The 15,887-nt window shown below is 39.8% G+C and overlaps 1 long non-coding RNA gene across 1 annotated transcript; it reads right to left on the bottom strand.

The window, feature by feature from the left end:
- Positions 1-2,690: 2,690 nt before the first annotated feature.
- On the bottom strand, positions 2,691-14,228 carry LOC146543669 (uncharacterized). Its single transcript, XR_014885306.1, has 3 exons — positions 14,161-14,228; positions 9,034-9,209; positions 2,691-3,470 (listed from the first exon to the last, which is right to left on the bottom strand). It is a non-coding gene; the product is annotated as an uncharacterized LOC146543669 (long non-coding RNA).
- Between the last annotated feature and the right edge of the window lie 1,659 nt (positions 14,229-15,887).

The following is a 15,887-nucleotide window of genomic DNA, read 5'->3' as shown; positions in this document are numbered from 1 at the left end:
CCATCCAGGGAGTTAAACAAATCTTCTCTCTATGCAGTTAAACAAACACAAATGGCAATTCTATTCTCCCCCACACTATAATCTACCATCTTGTTTCCAGCAGCCTATGAGAGTTAAAGTAAAAATCCATAAGAGTAAATTCAGTGCAAATAAACCAAACCTAAAAATCCATAAAAGTAAGTGTGACACCCAGAAGCCAAATGCAGTTGGCAGGCAGCAATGGCTGTACTCTGTCATTTTAACAATCCAAGTCTTTCACTCCAAATCCATCTCTGACAGGTAATCTCCTCTTTTACTCACTCCTCCTCTCCTCCAGAGGCATTCACTGAACAGAGTGGAAAACAAGAGTTGCTGGCAACATTCAACTTTTTCTTTTTTTTTTTTTTTTTTTTTAATTGAATTGATGGAAACATCCCTTCTGCAAAGAGTAATGCTGGAAAAAAGAAGAGTGCTCTACTTTTAAATGCCATATATGAGTAAGTGCTCATACAAGTGTTTCCTGCTGAGTTTACCTCTCCATATGCGTCAGGCTCAGCACACAGGGTTGTGTAGCTGAGCTATGGTTTCCAGAGCTATTTATTTTAGGATCTAGCATGCACAATAGCCATGTGCACAGCAAGAGCTGTCGCTTCCCCGAGTGAGAAAGCTTCCTGGTAGCTGTTGATTCTCAAGTGCGATCACAGAAAAATTCATCTGGGATCCACTGTTTGCATTTTACAAGTTTCCTTGTATCGTCAATCTTTGCATGGCAAATCCAGTATATGGGTCAGTATATCAGAGATCAAAGCTTCTTAAGCAGAGGCTTCAGTTTGAAACCTGCTATGTTTTCTTACCTGGAGCCTTATAACAAGGGCTTAGAGAATGTGGTTGCAGGCACCTCACTCAGTTTAAAGGAAAGTGAATGTCACTGGAACCATTGCACAGCCTGTTATCTCCTTCCTAACTGGGGCTATCATCCCCTAAAAGCTTTTCAAGCTAAAATAAAAGTGGCTTGGAAAGAAGTTGTGAGATTGCTGTGAAAAGGCAACCTGAAAATAGATTCCAGTTGAAAGGAAAATCTCTCCTGGGAAACTTTCATCTGCTGATCTCAAGAAAATCCAGAGTGTTTGTTTCCAATGCCTGCTGAGATCCTGAAGGCATTGCAGGTGTTAATGATTCCTGTATTGCAAAAGCATGCTAACAGTGCAAAATACAAGGCAAGACTCCCTCTACCATCTTTTCAGCGGAAGGGAGGGGGGACAGCCCTCTCTTAAACCGTCTGCTACCCCAAGTGACAAGTGCCTATGTAGAGATGCATCTCTTAATGCCCCTCAACTCCTCCTATCAATCTCACATCACAGATAACATTTCAGGGCTTCCTAGCCCCAAATTTCTATTTCCCATTAGTTTTTTCCCAAAAATTAATTAAGCTCAATACTCCCTGTAACCTTTCCTCATTCAGGCTATTTTTGATAGCTGTATTTCTTTCATATCATCCATCACGGTCAACATTTTCCTTGGTTCATCTCCCTTCCTAAATAAGTCACTAACCTCAGCCTCTAAACTTCATCCTGAAAGATCCCTCACTTGCTACACCTTCTCCTTCTTTCCTCCAACCTCTTCTCAAAAGCTTCTTCAATCCCAGCTGCCCTAGATCAGCTGCTGCTCATTAACATTTCCAGCTGGCTCAACATACCGCTACTGATCAGCCTGCCTCTCTGCTTAACAGCTTCAAGTGTAGCCTGAAGGCTAAAAAAAGATGCTCTGACTGTATTTTCTAGAAATGTGCATGGGTGGGGAACCCTAAAGAGATGCGTAGGTAGACTTTTCCAGTTGTCTACCACAGCACAAAGGCAGCTACCCACGTTAGGATCTCAGAAGTTGAAGCAACAGTGTGTGTATCATATTTGCAGCAGCATGGAGGCAAAAAGCTACGCAGGCCAATATTCTTTGCCCTTTTTCTCATTTTCCCCTTTCTTCAGCCCTGTGGATCCAAGTTTTGCTGAAGGAATACTGGAGCTTCACAAGGACCTCATGGCAGAGCAAAAGGCACTAAACTCTGAATGAGCACAGAAGTTTGAATGGGAAAAAACACTTCTCAAGCAATTTATTTCCCAGCCCCTTCAATGTTACCTCATTTCATGTGTTTGACACCTGCTTTTCCTCTGCAGAAGGTGCAAAAAGTGTCAGGGCAGAAAAAAGGAAAGAAACAATTTGTTCTAACTTAAGAGCCTGTAAGTGTCACTTACTGCATGGAAAATAATTGAAAATGGATTGTGCTAGAAATGTAGACATATGATTCATTGCTGACTACAAGTTCACATGCCATTACTGCCATGCACAAAGCGCCCCTCTGCTGCTTCAGGTCATGTGCAGCCTCTCCATGCTCATTTGTACCATACTATTTTTTTTTTATATTCCTTTTACAACAAGGCTCTGGGAAATATAAATCACTGTTTTTCCCACTGATAATTTTTGCCAGGCAAATACCAAAGCGTGGTGCAACTGCTAATCACTCACACACAAAAAAATACTTACCCACACATAGGACTATTTTATCCCAGTAGTATTTGATCTGTGAGAATACATTTCTTTTTTTTTTTTTCTTTTTTCTTTTTTTTTCTTCTTTTTTTTTTTTTTTTTGTATAAATCAAAATGGAAAAGTTAGTGATTTTGTATTGGTACAAAAGGAGGGCTGTTTTGCATTTCTTCCACTCTGTGTAAAGGCTGCAATAAAACCCTATCACAATCTGGTTTGGGTTGAACAAAATGTTTTATTCCCACCACTTCAAATTGGCATTTTCAAAGGGACTGAACTTGTGACAGCCTGTGAGAATAATGCTGGCAGCATTATGGTTTTTGTCAATACGTGTGAAATCAATAACTATGTTGTTTCATTAGGCACAATACCATCAACTTTACAGCAGACGTGCCAAGTTCAGCCTCCAAATAAGCTGAAATTTATTAATTAGCCCCAAAATCAATGTAAGATCACATCCAGGCATTACAAATCGAAGAGTAAAATCATGCAACTCCTTCCAGCAATAAAAAGCATGTCAATCAAACCTGCATGAACAAAATGTATAAATCTGTGTGTTGGGCTTGTTTATTTTTCTTGGGCAAGCATTTCTGTCTCTTGCTTTGGACAAGCTGCCTTGACATTGCTGCTCTGCCAGGTATCTATCAAAGAAAAAATGCACCTCTTCTTGTTACCACAAAACTCAAGGTGCTGCAGCCCAGCCATCCGGGCAGGGTGAAGGGATTTACCCCCCAGAGGATGCTCATCCCCACAATGTGGGAGGAGAGGGATGTGTAATTTCAACCATGGGCTCCCAGGGAATGGAAGAGCCCAGGAAACCTGATTTGCCTCCTGCTCTAAGTGAAGGGTACACTTCCTTAACTTGCTGAATAAAAACCTTCTCTTGAATGTGTTTCTTCTCCATTACACCTATGGCAGCTGTTGCTCTTGATGCTTGATGTCCTGCAGGCACCTGTGGAGGCAACATGACAAAAAACAGTGTTATAAAGCAGAGTATGGCTGACACAGGAAGCTTTGGAAAACTAACGCATCCAGCAGAAATACATCTAGCCCATTGCCCATAGCAATATGAAACCTATTATTAAGGAGACTTTCTGGTTTGAACATTGCTGCTGTGCAGAGAGACTTAAATAAGAAATCTATTCAAAAAGTATTTTGCTTTTACCCCCCAAATATGCACCTTTTCTACTTAAAAAGGAAAAGATTTCTTGAAAAAGAAATTCAAAAATTCCTGCAGGGTAGAGAATATTCCCATAGAACATACCCGTGAATTAAAGACTGTCCTTTTCTCTGAGAAAGCCAACCATTTTGGCCACAAATTTCTCATCAGCCTCTGATGATCTCTGTCTGTCAAATGGCTGCTGTGGGATGGCTGATAAAGGAGAGGGGTGAGAGGTGAAGAGGTGGTCCCTTCCCTCTTCACTCATTAGAAGAGAAAAGTGATAACAGGAGCTATCTTGTTGTCGTTCTTCTTCCCCTGCTCAATTTCTTTCTGTTGTTCATACAAGTAAGCCAAACCCTGAACAAAGCCACAGAGGCCTTTGAACTGCAAGTGCACCAACACAGAATCACAGAGAACCACAAGAAGCTGAGCGGAAAGGACACGCAAGGATCAGTGAGTCCAACTCCTGGCTCCACACAGAACCAAAATCCAAACCCTGTGTCTGAAAGTGGTGTCCTAATGCTCCTGGACCTCCAACAGTTCAGGGCCATGCCCTCAGCCTGAGGGGACTGTTCTGTTCCCAAACGTGGTACCTCACGGGCCTTTTAATGAGCTCAGGAGATGAAGGCATGCTGCTTTGACCACCTCTGCACAGGCAATGAGCAGCACGTTGGTGCCAGAGCTGGAGCAGTGCCATCACACCGTGCTGCAGGAGCCCGTAGTACTATGGGTCCTGCTCCAAAGCCACCTCCTTGGCCTAGGAGATCTTCCAAGGAGCAAGGAGGAGCCATCACCACAAAATTTTCCCTCTTTTCTAGTTTACTTTACAATTTTATTATTATTTTTTTTTTTTTTAAGAAAAGAAAATCATTTTGCAGTGATTTAAAAGTAAGTATAATAACTTCTCACAAAGTTGGGGGCCACATTTAGTTTAGCTTTGAGATATAAAAAGGGGTTATTTACTCTTTCATTTGAATCAAATATGCACTGTTTCTATAGCAACTCCAACACTTCATAGCTCTAACTGTTGCACAGACAGAAAGTGTTTAACCCTTTGAAGTTTACAGATCTGAGTCTTTCAGAAATAATTCCAAAATAATTACCCTTCATCATATTGTCGTTCTGAGAAGGATGAGACAGTCCTTTTGTTTCATTTTTACAAAAATAATCTTCCTAAGTATGTGGCTTATTAACTTGTGTACTGGAGAAACAAGGAGTCATTGCTATGCCTGAATTGTGATCAAGTGATGCATCAGTGAAAAAAGCATGGATCAGCACTGAGAGCTTGCTGTGATAAGCCCCAAAATCTAAGAATTTCACTTGGTATGTGTGGGATCCTTAACAATAGATACAAAACACATCAGGACAATGTCATTTTTAGAACAAATTGATACAGCACAAATCCCAGGTTGGATACTGGAATATGTGGAAGTTCTGACCTTATACTATATTAACCCTTCTAACAAGCATTTATACAATGATACTATCTCCATAAAACAACCCTCCTTTCTTGCTTCTGCTACCTCCAGCCACAAAACTCCATTCTCCCAAAGCAGGACGCAAGGCACCATACAGAAAAATTCCACTTCACTCTGGTTAGACCTCTCCATATATTTCAGGATGAGTAATAAAAGCGTAAATAACTTCAGAAATGATGTCTGAATATTCTTTCCTATTAGAAAAGCTGTGTTCTAGATTTAAATGCTGTGACTAAACAAATGGCTGAGGTGTGCAGTATCACACCATATCATATCAGCAGTATCATCTGCTGATGAAAAATTCAAGGAAAATCAATCTGAGATTTATGGTGCTGTCTTCATAGCCAGAATTACCTGCTCTGGAAATCAGCCTCGTTACTATTCTTGATTTAAAACTGAAAGTCTGACGAGGTGGGAAATTTGCAATGTTTCTGTATTTACTGCTTTACGGTTTCAAGAGCAAGAGCTTCCATCTTCGCAGACTTCATTACATTGCATGAATAATGGTAATATTTTTTTGTGATGCATCACTAGAAAAATGTTTCAGTAAGAACATGAAGTGAAAAAAGAATAAAGAAAATCATTTTAAAAGAACAAAAGCAATGAATGAGTTAAAGCATGCCTATTTTTAAATATAATAGCAAGAATGAGTCATGAAAGCTCCCTTTATTTCTGAGCTAAGCTAAGTACGTGTGTAGATACCCTTGAAAATAGTTTATCCTATAAGAGATGTGTCTTTTGCAGGATATTTGGTACAGAACATGATTTTAAAAGTCTGTATTAATATCTTGTCATCTGTTCTGTCGATTTTTTTAATTGTGCTCAGATCTAGAACTCAGAAGAGTTATTGATGTTATTAACAATTCAATGTGTGTCTAAAATGTCAGATGCCAGGAATGAGTGCATTTGTAAAAACCTCTGTGGATTGTAAAAGTTATATCCACACTTTCTGCTACACATTCATAGTACACCAGTGGCTAGCTGTGCAAGCTGTTCACCTATCTAGCTGACATGTTCTCACCTCTGCAGATCACAGTGGTCCTTGGCACACATTTAACCGGGACTGATGCACAGGCAGGGTACTGTGCTCCTGATGAAGACACAGCCCTGTTGGTCAGTCCTCAGTACTCAGTGGTCTGAAGTCAACCCAATGGGGATGGGTCTGCTTGGAAGGCCCCACTTTGGCTTCTGTCAGCCACATGCCCATACCCCAGTACATGTCCATACCCCAGTACCTGCCCTTCTCAGATCCAAGAGATCACATTGCTGCCTTCCTACTAAGCAGATATAGGTAGGAGACTGAGATTGTGGATGCTCCATCCCTAGAGGTGTTCAAGGCCAGGTTGGATGGGGCCCTGAGCAGCCTGGTCTAGTATTAGATATAGAGATTGGTAACTTTGCGCAGGGGGATTGGAGCTTGATGATCCTTGAGGTCTGTTCCAACCCAAGCCATTCTATGATTCTACGATTCTATGACCAACCAAATCACAGTGCAGCTTCTAGTGTCAGCTGTTGTGCAGGAGAAAATGCTGCAAGTAAACAGCCCCTTACACTGACTGATAACAGGAGTTACAAAAAGACTAACGTGGCTTATGGGTCTTTTCTACCAGGTTTTCATGGAGTTCCCTGAGATTTTTTTTCTCTGGGTCTGTAGATGGCCAGAAGCCATAACACTGATTGACCTTGTCTATCCTTGTAAAATACAAGTTGTATGTTGTCCTTTAATAATTTCAGCTTAACATTAGTTACCACACTGCTAAGGAAAATAGCATTTTCTCAAGGTCAGACAAATTTGAACGCTGATTTTGGGAAATGATTTGTTTTCTTCAAAATTATTGGAAAAAGAGTTCACTGTTAGGGTTGAGGAAGAAAAAATAAGAAATAGTGGTAGTACGCACAACAGGAGCCTTGTGATTTGTCCCTTCACACTTTCTTGTCTTCATACTCAGAACTGGAGAGATTTCAGGTATATTTATGTGGTAACTGTGTGTTTTAAAATACCTCGTATTTCAGAAATAAGGGAACGAGGAGCATGAGGACGGATATTCAATACACCAAAAGCACAGGAAAACACTCTGTGTCAGAACAGCCTGAATATACGTTCCTCATGAATATATCACCACAGCACATTTTTGTTGATTAATTGGCAGGGAAATCTCCCACTGGGAATCACAGCACCGATTGCCAGAGTTCCCTGAGACTTTGATTTCCAGCATTCAGGAGGAGAAAGAGCTGGAACATAAATTACAGTTAGCGGGCGTAGCAGAAGGGCTCAGCACATCGGTGGGTGACCCTTCAGATTGCAATGCAGGGTTCACGTCCAAGCTCTGCCGCAAATGTGAGGATTCAATCAAAGAGCTGAACGGAATGATTCTGGAGTTTGATTGCACCAGGCAGGGGTCATGATGAGAAACAGTGGTTGTTCACCCAGGAGAAATTTGAGGAGAGCGTCCTGTCCGCACAACATACCTGAAGCCGTCTTATTAGCATTCACAGGGGTTCTTACAGGGAAAAGGGGAGAAAATGAAAGTAAAATGAATGTATGGGTATCTGCAAGGCCCAACAACTTATGCATTTTTATAGAGTAAAACTGAAGCTGCATGTATGTGTGCCTATGCGGAGGTATTCATGCAGCATTCTTCACTTTCATTGCAGGCAAACAAATCAGTGCAAGACAAATGAAATGTCAGAGATGTAAAGAAAGAAGTTATTACTAACAGATCCTTAAAACTAAAAATATAGACAGTAACACACATAGAGGCAGTAAAGTCACAAAGTTAACGCCCGAGTCACAAGACAGAATTGGTTTCATCACTCAAAATAGACTTTAATGCTGTGATCCATAAAGATGATAACAGAAGTATAAAAGGAATCTGGCAAGACATACTCATATTAATATAGTGGACCTGCTCTTTAATGATTTTCTGGAGTGAAAGTTTGCCAGAACAAAAACATATGCAGATTGTTGATTCTTGGATATGATCCTTGGGATAGACTTGATTTCAAGATTTATTTCTGTCAAGTTTAAAAAATAGGTGATCCTGTGCAAAGCATAAAGTCTTTCTCTTCTGCCTCAGGGTTCATGGAAAAAAAAAAAAAAAAAAAAAAAAGCAACAGCATTTCATTTTAAAAAGTGATATTAAATGTCAAATCACAATAATGTGAATGACTTAGAAGCGTTCCTGCATTACAGCATTTCTTTTCATTGAAACCAGACTTATTGAGCTTAACTGCTTAAGCACTAATTAAAGCATCCCTCACTTTGGTTGTTCTATTCAGAACTACACTGCGAGCTTAGAATGGGTTTCACGAGGCTAAGGCAGTGATAAGCCTTAATAGTATTTTATTATTTTTCAGGTACAAAGAATATATTTCTTTGGCTGTAGCTAAGAGGCTCTAGGGACAAAAAGAATGCATAAGGAGAGTGGGAACAGCTTCATAGCATCGCTTCTTCACTGTTTGCTCTTGAAGTCTGATCGTGAAGTTTTTCTACAGCTCACACCATGGAAAGATGCCATACATTTGTACAGAAGCTGCCTTTCTGCATTGTATCGATCTGGAGTGGTGTAATTGGAGAGAGATGCAAGCAGCTAAGCAAATTCTTAAAAGACCATACAAAGTGACATAAAAGAATAGCAATGAATTCTACTCACTAACTTTCACTGAGAAAAAATTACGCGATCACTCGGGGCAAAATAAGTACAGTATGCTTTTTTATATAAGCGAGAGCCTTCAGAAGGAGGCAATGGTGGTTGACGCAGATCTAATTTAATGGCCCCATTGCTGTCAGTGGAAAGGTGTGTGCCAGTGCGAACCACAGTAACCTCATGTTCACAGAGAGGAACTCGGAAGGAACACAAAGAGCTTCCTATTACCTTCTGTGTATTTTCATGTCCTGCCAGTCTGCACTGCAGCATCACCTCTGCCCTGTTCAGAACTGGAGCTGCTGGAGGAGGCAGAGGCTAGGGGATGTAGCTCCCAATTCAGCTGCTGACCTGTTGCTGACTTTGGAAAGGTTGCTTCACTTTCCAGTATCCCAATTCTCCTGTATCTATGATAAGGAACCAAAATTCAGTTTCTGTACGATCTGCTGCGAATATCATTATGTAAGCACTAGACATCGACTGTAAATGAGAAATTTCAGAAAGAGACACATTTAAAACAAATGTTGTACCTTAGCCTTTCCAGTTCTGAGTAAAAAGTCTGAATATGACAATGTCATATTATTTTCACAGTAATTTTGTAATTTGGCTTAATTAAAGCTTGTGTTCCAGCTGGATTATAAAACAAGCACCTGCCGTTACAGGGATAAATATTTTCTAACCATCTATATAATTGGGATATAAGTCCTCTGTTGCTATTTTAACAGTTCTGTACATGAGACACAAAAGACAGTTGCTGCATTTTTTCTCTTCCAGGCCACTACTTGTATCTAAATCAGCTTCCAGGTACAACAAGTGTATCGTATCAAAGGAGTGATGCTAAGATACCAGAGCCTGATGATTATACAGAGGCCCAAGACTGGATGTATCTAGAGAGATATTTCCCTGAACTCCTTCCTGGGCCCCTCAGTAGTAAATCCCAATGAGTTTCTGAGACCACTCTGGGTCACCCTTTATGTTATCACAGTAACGTTTCACTTCTGAGTCTATGCACATAGGCATGTACGCAGTACTCAGAGAGTTCCTGCATGTTCTACAGAATCCCTTACCATCCGTGGGCCAATACAGGTGGACAGCACAGCTCAATACCTTCAAACCGCGATGGCCCAGTTCTGCTGCATGAAAGGCACTCATAAGCCTCACTGCTGCAATTGCTAAGCCTGTATCCACCATGTTGCCGTAGCTGGGATTTCAGTGGAATGCTCAGCAATCAGCCTTTAAGTGCACTATGTAGTACTCCAGTCACGCAGCTTGCTGACGCAAGCACTGAACTGGCTTTGCCCACCCCAGCAGTAAGTTACCTGCAGCAAGGTGGAACCAAAGGCCCATCTTTCCCCAGGAGCCCTCCAAGTGCTTTACACACACCCCTGCTATGCAGCCAAGATCTGCACTCAGCCATTCACCAACAGTACTGTGCACCACAGCGATTTGCAGGAGATAGAAGGCATCTAGATCTGTATGGGCTTAATACAAAGCTTATGGTCTGCAGAGGCATATATAAAAAATCCTGTACAAGACAAAAAACTATTTCAGAGCCAGAAAGAGGCTCACCCAAGCTCCAGCTGAGCACTTACCTACGTAGTCATTATCTCACCATTATCCATTATCATGGAAATAAAATGGATGCCAGAATTTGACTCCAGATAAACACATACTATTGTTCCCATAAAAGAAAATGAAGCAAAGGAATAACCACAGTTCTGTTGCCTTTGGTATATGAATCACATTTTAAAACCCTTCCAGCTCACAGTAAAGACTCATCATTTCTTAAAATGGTAGAAGATATGGTCTTTAAAAATTTTAAATATTTAATTCGCATATTTGTATGTCCAATGCAGAGTTTGGATTATAAGGCAGGATGAGGAAGTGGAATATTTTTGTTCTGGTAAACAGAAATGTAGTCTGTTTCTAACGAGTAGCAATCAAGAGACACTGCAGGGACACAGAACATAAAATAAAACAGCAAGAGAATCCAATATGCTGCTATTCCTGGCAGTTCTAAAAATTAATTCAAAATTGCATCCATTACAAGAGTAATGGAGAAATATAGTTCCACGCTTGTGAGTACTGGGCCCACGGCTGATAGCTTCATTTCCCCCCTGCCCCAGTTAAATATGGCAGCTTACAGCTAAATTACACAATGTGGCCACAGTTTGTAAACAAAATAATCAATGTTACTAATGTATGCACCTAATAAGCAGATAAGTTGTTAAATTTATGCCCCATATACTAACTGTTCACTTCCAAATAGGTGCATCTCTTATTAAGCTTTTGATTACTAATTTCTCCATTCCCATTGCAAAATGATATAACAGAAAGACTTCAGCTGTAACACCTTTCACAAATCATTGTCAAAATCTTAATAAAGTAGTTCTCAATCTGTTTCAGATCTAATTCTCCCAGACAGTAGTACTTTGTCAGCCTGACCTGGATGCTTAAAATACTTAAAAGGTTTATGCTTTAAACTGGAAAAAAATAATCATTGAATGATAATCCTAGAACCAGCCTGTGCCCCACTGCACCTCGGTGGATTAGACTGTGTGATCTTTTCTCTTCCTTTTGTAACCCCAGCATCCCTGGTTCATTTAATTCCTTAAGCTTTAATTAAAAAACAGCAATGAAAGCCAGCAAGACAATGCAGCTGAAAATTCCTTTATAGCTTGCAGAACAGCTAATATCACTTTGAGAAGAGACAGTAAACACCACATTCAAATACAAAGGCAGTCTTCTGAAACTTAATCCTTCTTCTGTTTTATCATAGAATCTTTTGAATTGGAAGGGACCCTCAAAGGTCATCTAGTCCAACTCCTCTGCAATGAACAGGGACATCTACAGCAGGTGCTCAGAGCCTTCAGCTTGCTGGCCACACTGCTTTTGATGCAGTCCAAGATACGGATGGCTTTTTGGGCTGTGAGGGCACATTGCTGCCTCACGTCCAGCTGCCATCCATCAGTACCTCAGGTCCTTTTCAGCAGGGCTGTGCTCAATCCTTTCATCTCCCAACTTGTATTGGTAATGGAGGTTGCCACAACCCAGGTAGAAACCACTTGGCTCTGTTGAACTTCATGTGGTTTTCCTGGGCCCAGTGCTCACCCTGTCTAATGGCATCCTGTCCCTTGGGTGTGTTGACTGCATCACATCTTACTGAGGAATATTTTACAGAACCAGCTTTTAATCTGTATTCTCACAACAGGGGAAGGAGCAACCATAATACTTGTACGGGAGCTTGTGCAACTCATTCACACATTCATTTTATCCGTTGCCTTCTTCTATCTTTGAATGCTGGATGTGGAGCCCATTTAACTTAGTGCAAGAGAATAAAATCTAAATACTATTAAGGAGGCACATTTTTAAAAACACAAAGTTCCACCTCAGTTCAGGTTGCCGGGAGAATTCACCACAAAATGTGAGACAGATGGTGCTGCAAGAGGTGGAAATGAAAGAATCGTGCCAGGGAAAAGCTTCTGGAGTGAGGAGCACCAAGCAAGTCCAGCTGGCTGCCACAATATAGGTGTATCAAAAGACACGTATTCTCTGACCTGGTCACAAACTGCTATGCCTGTACTGCAATAGCATGAGACACCTCTGTGGGCCCAGAGTGTGCTGGGAGCAAGCTTTCATGCCGCCACATCCGCTTCCCAAACTGAGGTGCACTTGATGGGCACATTAGCTGTGTCAGCATCAGAGATCTTGTAGATGTCACGATGTTGTGAGGAGCACAGAGGTTCAACCAATAGGCATCACTAATAAATATGGAGGCACAGACTAAGACATTATGACCCGGGCAAGATATAAAATCCTGGCTGCCTTTGATCATGTTCTCACTGGTTTTCATTGTTTCAGCTGAAGCTGTGACCTCTAAAATGGGTGAAGAATGTTTTTCTCCATTTTGGGAGATTTTGATGGTTTTAGATCGTCCTCTTACCTAATCAGACAGATATATTTTTGTCATCTGTAGGCTCTCTTCCTGGATTAGTTCAAATGAACCTTCAAATGAAAAGAAGTGTGAACTTTCTTTCATGCACTTTTTGCACGTGTATTACAATGAGCTTACACTTCAGATCAAATCATAAGTGAATCAGGAAAATGTATATAATTTTTTTTGTTAGTTTTTTCAAATAATTTTGGCATGCAAGGAAAAAATCATTCAAGATTGTCAGCAAAAGCATACTTCACCACAGAATGTCTATTTTGACAAACTGGTATATTTGAATGAGAAGAGATATAAAAATAATTATAAAAATAATTCAACTTCAAGATAAATGAGATATTACTCAGTGTGATCCTGTGTTTTCAAAGGAAAGCTGTACTTTTAAAGCCCTTTTGGAAGCCTTGGTCTCCTTACCCCGTAGACCTATTAAGACCAATCCTGTGTAACACATTGTCTAATAAGTCGTTTATGCAAAATGAGAATTAAGGTCACCAAAGCCAGAACCAGACACAGACAAAGTCCTCTCTAAGAATTTAATGACATTTAATGTCAAAATAAGAGCCAAATAGAGGAGAAGACCCCAGTGTCTTAAATTTTTCATGCAAGCACAATGGAACACATAGGTATATCCTGACCTTTGTCCTTCATTTTACTCAAATGTTATTCTTTCTCAAAAATTAGAGACCGTGCCCTAGATCTCCCTTTCTGATGGGATTTCAGCTGTAATGTGCTGACATTGAAGCAAAGTATATTTCTGCATTTCATTTTTATAGAGTTGACTTCTTTAGTTCAGTAGTTTTTACAGCTTTCAATTTGACTTTTTAAATACAAGTTTATAGCGTTTCACCTTTCTCTCAAATGGATAAGCCTGTAAGAACTTTGCTGTTTGATTAAGTTATCATGCATGAAGAACCAGAAAAATTTAAGACAATTGTTCATTTAAATAGCTGTTAATTACATCCTCCTGACATAGTTATTGTACTATAAGCACACTTTGGATAAAACTGCTGTACTATCTAATTGAACTCAAAAATATTTCTGACATTTTAATGAACACACCAATTAGTTTTATTTTACAAGACTTTCAAATGAACCACGGAGGATTAGAAAATGACATTCAAGGTCTGCATATAATTAAATTGCATAACACAGAAGGGGGAAAAGTATTGTCATGTTGAAGAAAAAAAAGAGGGGAATCATTAGCATTCAAGATGTGTTAGAGTAAATAAGGCCTCTGAAAAACAGAAGCAGCTCTTTCTTTATCACTGAAGTTCACAGAAGTCAGCATAATGACACAATGTCATTATCACCAGCCACTGAGTATAAGCCTGGGGACTCCAGGACCGCTATTCTTTTCCTTGTCAGAGATTCCATTTTGATTTTGCTTTTATTAAATTTTGCATAATTACCTGCATAAGTCAAATGGAACTTCTGAGAGCGAGTCGAGTTACACTGTAATGAACCAGGTGTGAGAAGGCAAACAGTTGCCTGGACTTTGAAATGAGCTCATGAGGTGCATGAGAAGTCTAAACAAAAAAACCGACTGGATAGAATGAAAAACTGAAGGCAGTTAAGCCACTTGAATTAGATATATATTTCACAGTTATCCAGCTATCTGGATGTATTTGACTAAACCAGTAAGAAGAGGACTATGTTACATGTGTTTTCCATGGGTATAAGGGATTTCATATTACAAACCTCTCCCTACAGCAGTAAACTCATGTCAAAAGTACTTTTAAACAGGCTGTTTTCTAATGATCAGTAGCTCTGTAAAGTAACCATAGGGCTGAGGAAATAAGTGCACTCAAATGGGTGTACACATGAGTATGTAGGAAATTGTACACACGTAAATCTTTTATTTCTGTAGTCAGCAATCATTCAAACTGGGAAGGGAAGGGAAGGGAAGGGAAGGGAAGGGAAGGGAAGGGAAGGGAAGGGAAGGGAAGGGAAGGGAAGGGAAGGGAAGGGAAGGGAAGGGAAGGGAAGGGAAGGGAAGGGAAGGGAAGGGAAGGGAAGGGAAGGGAAGGGAAGGGAAGGAAGGGAAGGGAAGGGAAGGGAAGGGAAGGGAAGGGAAGGGAAATTCAAGGATTAATTTTGAACAGATTTAAACTACTCTGAAGGAGGCTGCCACTTGTACAAATAAAAACTCAAGATCTCACTTTTTTTCTATGTAAATCCATTTACATAAATAGAATTAGTCAATATGTACCACAGTGTATGAGAAAATCTGGAGAACACTATCTCCTGGCTGATGAGATGGAGAGGGAGAATGGCAGCGCCTGTTAAAGGGCAGGAAACCAAATGAAATGTTAGAATAAAACATTGTTCCTAAGAGAATGTGAGTCAGAGGCTTTTGTCCTATTTTTTTTCTATCAGCATACTTGATATCTGTCTCAACAAAACTGTTTCTAGCAGATTTTGTTTTTCATTATTATAGCAAAAGAAATGAAAGAAGTTAAGCAAACTATTAACACTGTCTAGGGAAAATTGGGATTGGAAAAATGAAATTCAAATGGGAAAATATTGCCAATCATAGAATAACTCTCCTCACTTAAAGACTTTCAGGTTTTGCTCAGTGAGAAGTAAGATTTTATTCTTGAAGATATGGATTGTTTTGCACAGTACCTCTTCACTTCCATCTCCAAAATTACAGAATAAAGGGAGAGAGAGGGGCTATAATGGATCTTGGTGGTTAGTACTATCTCTCCAGTTTTTTCAGGTTTTAGAGCAATGTTATACCCCTTGAAAAATATTAAAGCTCTCAGATGCTTCTGTCTTAACAAGAATTTAGAAATTAATAGAAATCTGTCCTTAGTAGAGACAATTCAACGCAAACCAGATAAGGTAAAATTGATCAATAGTTGAGTAATCTCAGAGAAACACAGCTAATTCAATTTCTCTTGAAATTAGCTATCTGTTATCATCTTTAATTTGCCAGAACTCATACAAACATAAAATAAAAGTCACATACTAATTTCAATAATTTTATATCACTGTAAATATTGAATTCTGTAGTATTGTTACCAATTACATCCTCTATTTCAACAATTGTCTGCATTTACTTTCCTAAATCATTTGGTCATTTCCCAAGTATGGAGGTAACTGTAAATTTAGAGTCTGGTCTTTACTCAATGTC

The sequence above is a fragment of the Meleagris gallopavo genome, chromosome 10, assembly GCF_905368555.1.
Source record: "Meleagris gallopavo chromosome 10, MGAL_WU_HG_1.1, whole genome shotgun sequence".
Classification (NCBI taxonomy): domain Eukaryota; kingdom Metazoa; phylum Chordata; class Aves; order Galliformes; family Phasianidae; genus Meleagris; species Meleagris gallopavo.
The sequence above is the reverse complement of the archived record's forward strand: the minus strand, read 5'-3'. Positions and strand labels throughout refer to the sequence as shown.